The sequence below is a fragment of the Lissotriton helveticus genome, chromosome 1_1 (assembly GCF_964261635.1).
Source record: "Lissotriton helveticus chromosome 1_1, aLisHel1.1, whole genome shotgun sequence".
In the NCBI taxonomy this organism is placed as follows: Eukaryota; Metazoa; Chordata; class Amphibia; order Caudata; family Salamandridae; genus Lissotriton; species Lissotriton helveticus.
Window position 1 is genome coordinate 76800446 of NC_136057.1, and position 5960 is coordinate 76806405.

At 40.8% G+C, this 5960-nt stretch overlaps 1 pseudogene; it reads left to right on the top strand.

Annotated features, from left to right (window-relative positions):
- Positions 1-2019: 2019 nt before the first annotated feature.
- Positions 2020-4691, top strand: LOC144767670 (uncharacterized; annotated as a pseudogene).
- Positions 4692-5960: the final 1269 nt, after the last annotated feature.

A 5960-nucleotide genomic window follows, 5' to 3' on the forward strand; every position in this document is an offset into this window, starting at 1 on the left:
ATCCGGAATGAACCATGCTATCTTAAATTCCGAAAATCACTTAAAATTTTTCTTTTTCCTAAAACCCCTTAAATTCCAGATCCTTTAGAGCTTTCTGTTATCAGTTAGGTAGCGCTGGGACGCTCTAGGGCAGCCATGCGCTTTACAAATCAAATTTCATTTAATTTCATTATGGAATATCTCACTAGTGTTGTATGCTGATGACACTCAGCAAATTATTTCCCTGTCGGCTGAGTCAACTGGCTTTTGTGTCAAATCTAAAAACTGTGTATCCACGTTGACCAAATGTATGCACGACAACTGTTTAAAACTTAACTAAAAAAACAGAGCTCTAAGGAACAACCAGCCTAGCTGCCTGGATGAAACTTAACATGCGCTACAGAATGCTACGCTCCATTCAATCTAAACCTGGCCCACATCCCTCGTCACAGGAGAGCCAGAACGAAAGGTTTCTCCTTCCATGTCTTAGCTCCGACCCAGTGGAATTCTATGCCTCCTAACCTTAGAAAGATTCAATATCACTTACTGTTCCGGAAACAGTGGAGGACCCAACTCTTCTTCATCTAGGCTGACGATTTCGCCTCTCTGCCGCTGTGTTTCTTAGGATCCTTTTAAGTCCCTTGCTGATATTTTCTGACAACTGGACCCTCACCTTCCCCTCAGGGCAGGCAGCCTTCAGGTGTTGTGCTTTCTAAGGCTCAGCTCCCCTCTTGTAAAGGGTCAAAGTGGTAACACCCTGGCAGCAAGTACCTTTATCAGCCGCAGGATTAAGATACAGTGCACCCCAATCCCCAGCCCAGTAAAAGCCTGAAACAGACCCAAAATGGAGCATGTACCTAAATGTTCGCCTCCCCTGTTTGTACCTCATAAGTAGCTACCTGTGCACTTCCTACGTTTTTATGTCCCCGGCGAGCTTCTCTAAAGATGCTTTTGATCCTTCTACGCTATCATGGCGTTTGTCTATTAGTTCATTACCTGATGTCTGCTGTGGTCATTGTGTCACTCCCCTGCTTTAGCTGGCAATGAACCCTGCTTAGCAAGTACGCAGCCATAAGGGAGCTGAATGTAAGAAATACCCAGAGGTGTAAGTGCTGCACTCACCCTCAAGCAATGGACATCTTGTCTTACTCTGCCAATGCTCCATTCACTGACCGAGAAGCATGCTGGCACCAAATGGAAGACATTTAGTCAGATACCCTGGTAAAGGCAAAAAAAGACAAAAAGCAGACATGTATTGGTAGCAGAGATGTCGCATGTATATTACTAGTAGTGATGGAATCTCTATAATAAATGGTGCAATCTTCCAACAACTGCTTGGACCATCGCTAGGAATGTGGCAAAAAAACTTCACAAACGGAAAAGTAAAGACAGGAGTTAGAACTTCAGCTCCTCCAGTGTAAACTGCGAAGTACTGTCAAGAAGAGTGGTAATGGAGCTACATTTGTTATATACTTCCTGAAGCGTCACCTTTATTATATACTTCCTGGAGCGTTAGCTTTATTATATACTTCCTGAAGCATTAGCTTTATTATATACTTCCTGAAGCGTTACATTTATTATAAACTTCATGATAGTTTTCTTTGTCATGTAGTCTTGAAAGGTTTACTGCTGTTACAATCTTCCTGAAAGTGAAGTGACAGCAGCACATCCTGATCCATCTCTTTTTACACAATCTCTTCTTGTTTAAATGGAATCTTACCCATGTGTGTCTTCGTAAAGCTGTACTTCTAGCAAGTGGGCATTCCATGTGTGCTCTTTCTGTACTAAGTTACTCTGTGAACACTGAAAAATCGCCTCCTTTTCTGAATTAAGTAAGATGTACATGTTCAATAGAACATTTAGTTAAATATCTGTGTTGGGGGAAATATCTCTTGGTAACTTTCATAAATGGTCTTTTATAACTAGTTAAATATTGTGTATTCACATACTCTTACATTTCCATTTAGTGATTTTAAATCTCTTTACATCCATTAGGAAACCAGCCTTGGATGCTTAAATGATGGTGAATAATGACAGTAATCGTGCAAATCTGAAAAAAGTGGTAAAAAAAAGGAGCTCCAATATTCAGGAAAAGATCTGCACAGTCTGAGACTGAGAAACCTGAACATAAACTGATAGATCCTCGAAGAGGCAGTCAAGAGCAATTCAGTGGATGTAAGAGTCTGAGCTATGCACCTCCACGCAACAGGACTAAGAAATTACCTCTAGAAAATTAAGGCAACAACACTGACAAACCACTTCCTGTATTAACAGGCCTCCACCACCAGCTTTGATAATGTGTCCGGTATGAGGTGGATACAGCATTGCTCTGCTTCCTGTGATGATGACAGACCACCATTGAGCACGCTAGGTGTATTGTAAACTCTTTCTGGCCAAACCACAGGAGCAAGAGAAAAGCCCAAGGTAGTGGAGCCAGACAACTAAGGGCAAAGGAAAGAGAGGGTCTCTGATCTACAACAGACTATTCCAATTTGCTTCGACCAGAAGGAAGACTAATCTTCACTCATAAACATGATAAACCATTCCTCAATCTAAAGACATAACCACCTACAAAGAAGCTTTACTTGCCACAAATATATGTGTAGTTTTTGAGTCTTGTATTTCATTGTGAAATCTGAAATCAACCATCCAAAATACCACACACATTCAGGGAATGTGATAATAACACAAGGGCTTTATCAACCATGTTAGCTCCTCAGGAAACCCAGTCATGGGATGCAGATAATTATAAACCTGACCTAGAGACACTAACCAAGAAATACAAATCATACACAAGCAGCAAGAGCTTTAGTTTGTCATCACTACTAAAGACCCATCAACAAACACACACAGGAGAAGCAACGTGCAATTGCAATGAATGTGTGAAGAACTTTAGTCAGTTAGCACTCCTAAAAGATCATCAGCGGACACTCATGGGGGAAAAACCATACCATTGCACTGAATGTGTGAAGAGCTTCAGTCATTTATCACAACTCCAAGTTCATCAGCGAACGCACTCAGGGGAAAAACCATACCATTGCACTGAATGTGTGAAGAGCTTCAGTCGGTTATCACAACTCCAAGTTCATCAGCGAACACACACAGGGGAAAAACCATACCATTGCACTGAATGTGTGAAGAGCTTCAGTCAGTTATCACTACTCCAAGTTCATCAGCGAACACACACAGGGGAAAAACCATACCATTGCACTGAATGTGTGAAGAGCTTTAGTTGGTTATCAAATCTTCAAACACATCAGCGAACACACACAGGAGAAAAACCATACCATTGCACGGAATGTGTAAAGAGCTTCAGTCAATTATCCCACCTCCAAAGACATCAGCGAACACACACAGGGGAAAAACCGTACCATTGCACTGAATGTGTGAAGAGCTTCAGTCTGTTATCAAACCTCAAAATACATCAGCGAACACACACAGGGGAAAACCGTACAATTGCACTGAATGTGTGAAGAGCTTCAGTCGGTTATCACTACTCCAAATACATCTGCGAACACACACTGGGGAAAAACCATACCATTGCAGTGAATGTGGAAGTATTTTTAGTAATTCCTCTGCTCTCAGGATTCATCAGCGAACACACACAGGAGAAAAACCATACCATTGCAGTGAATGTGTGAAGAGCTTCAGTCAGTAATCACACCTACAAGACCATCAGCGGACACATACTGGGGAAAAACCATACCATTGCAATAAATGTGTGAAGTGATTCAGTGTGCTATTAAATCTTCGAAAACATCAGCAAACACACACAGGAGAAAACCCATAGCATTGCAGTGAATGTGTGAAGCACTTTAGTGGGTCATCAGACATACAAAAACATATTCGAACACACACTGGGGAAAAACCATACCATTACAATAAATGTGGAAGTAGTTTTAGTGGTTCCTTAAATCTCAGAAGTCATCAGCGTATACACATAGGGGAAACACCATTACAGTGCCGTCAATGCATGAAGAACTTTAGTATGTTATCAATTCTGCAGAGACGTCAGTGAACAGACACTAGATCGCAGCCTTCTGAATCATCTGTAAGGTGCTTTTGTGTTGCTGGAGCTGCCAAATAAACAGTGCTCTCATAGCCCAGCCTTGCCTAGAGGAAGGAGTTATTCGATATAATATGTACATCAGAAGAAAGGATACATCTTCAGTAGACAAAGATAGTAGAAACTAATGCTTTTCACCAAGTTCATTTTAACGAAGTTCTGAGTCCGGGAAGTTCTTCCTGCTGCCGACCATAATCAATGTCATCACCATACCACCACAGAACAGGAATGAGAGCACACCCATCCTTATATATAACACACTACAGGGGTTTGCTTCAGGGTCAAACTCACTTTCCTTACACGTTATCAGCAACAAGTTCTAAACTGAACAGATTATATTTAGGAACAAGTGGTTTATATAGACATTAGTGGCATAATACATTTGAAACCCAATACTTTATAAATCTGTATTAATGATGCACAACCAAACATCCAAACACCACCCATGTATGGCCATCAAGAGCCTTTAAAATCCACACTACAGAGGTGTGTACCAGGATCAAATTCAATTTACTTTAACATTAGCATGAACTAAATTATCATACAGCAAAAACAATCATGAGGCTATGAAATGTACACAAAGATTACTAGATTGTATATATTAATATGAAATGTATGTTTTTAGATATGTAATAAAACAACAAATGTATTTGAATTCATGGTATTTGACTGCTGATTGTATAGGAGGGCTTAAATATGATTTATTCCCTAGATTTTAAAGATAATTTGTGATGTCAGCAAGGAGCCTAGTTTATTTGGCAATAGAGGGGTCAAATCTCAATAGCATGACTGCTTTCAGCTGGGATTCTGGCGCAGGTGGAATCATAGGGGACTATTCTCGCCAGTATGCCTTCTCTCAGAGTGAGAGGCGGTTCTTTGCTTGAGATGGTACTACCTCTTTTTCTGTGTTAACGAAGAGAGAAGTGATACCTGTAATACTGAGATCTAGGCTTCACTCCTGTTTTGGGAACATAATTCAGTTCTACCCAATCCATACCCGATTTGTTTAGGAAAGCCAAAAACATGTCTGTATCCTGGCACTACTCTTGTTAATAATCCATGAAAATACCACAGAAGGTTGAGCACTTGAAAGCAGTCTGCCATACAAGGGATTTAAACATGAATTTGTCAAATACAAAATGTACCTTTTTTTTTAAAGGTTCTTATATAGCTCTGCTATATCTAATAATGTTTGATGGGTTTTCTTCGAGAGCCCTTTCTCCTTCGAAGAAGTTTTCCATCGATAGACCCAGTGGGAATTCCTATGAAAGGCTGACAATCTGTCCAACTATAAACAGGGCTGGTGGGAGGAACGTTGGTGTTGATGGTATAATGTTTTGTTGCTTTTTTGATAGAGTGCCCTGAATCCAGCCCGTCTTTCTTTAGTGAGTTTTCTATTTTGGGTTACATTTGAAGACTGTTCCTTTCCTTTATAGTTTGAGAGGTGGTCCACGGTCTGTCAGAGGAGCAGGCGTAACAACTTCCACTACCCCGTTGGACTACCGTGCACCATATTTAGCGATCTCCACCAATCTGGCCATCCCTGTGTCTTCAGAGGAGCAACAGGAGCTCCTCCAAAAGCACCTAAAGTTTGCTGAGTGGCTGTCATGTTTCACACGGGTGCCCAGCAGACTTTTTTGTTTTACTCCTAAAGTGAGAGTTTGCTTTTGCTTTTTGTAAAATCAATAATAATGTACTTGATTCACTGAGAGCTTTCTACAAGGGAGTCTGGGTAATTTTTTCCCAGTTTTTTTCTGTTTCAGACAGCCAGTCTTTACATAATGTTCCTGAAGAGAAGAAAGTAGGTCAGAATGCCTACCATAATTAGGACGAATGGTCTTATGTACCTACACCAACCGCTCCAGCTATGTTGGTCATTCTTGTGAGGTTTCCTGAGGTTCTGACCTCAGTTCAA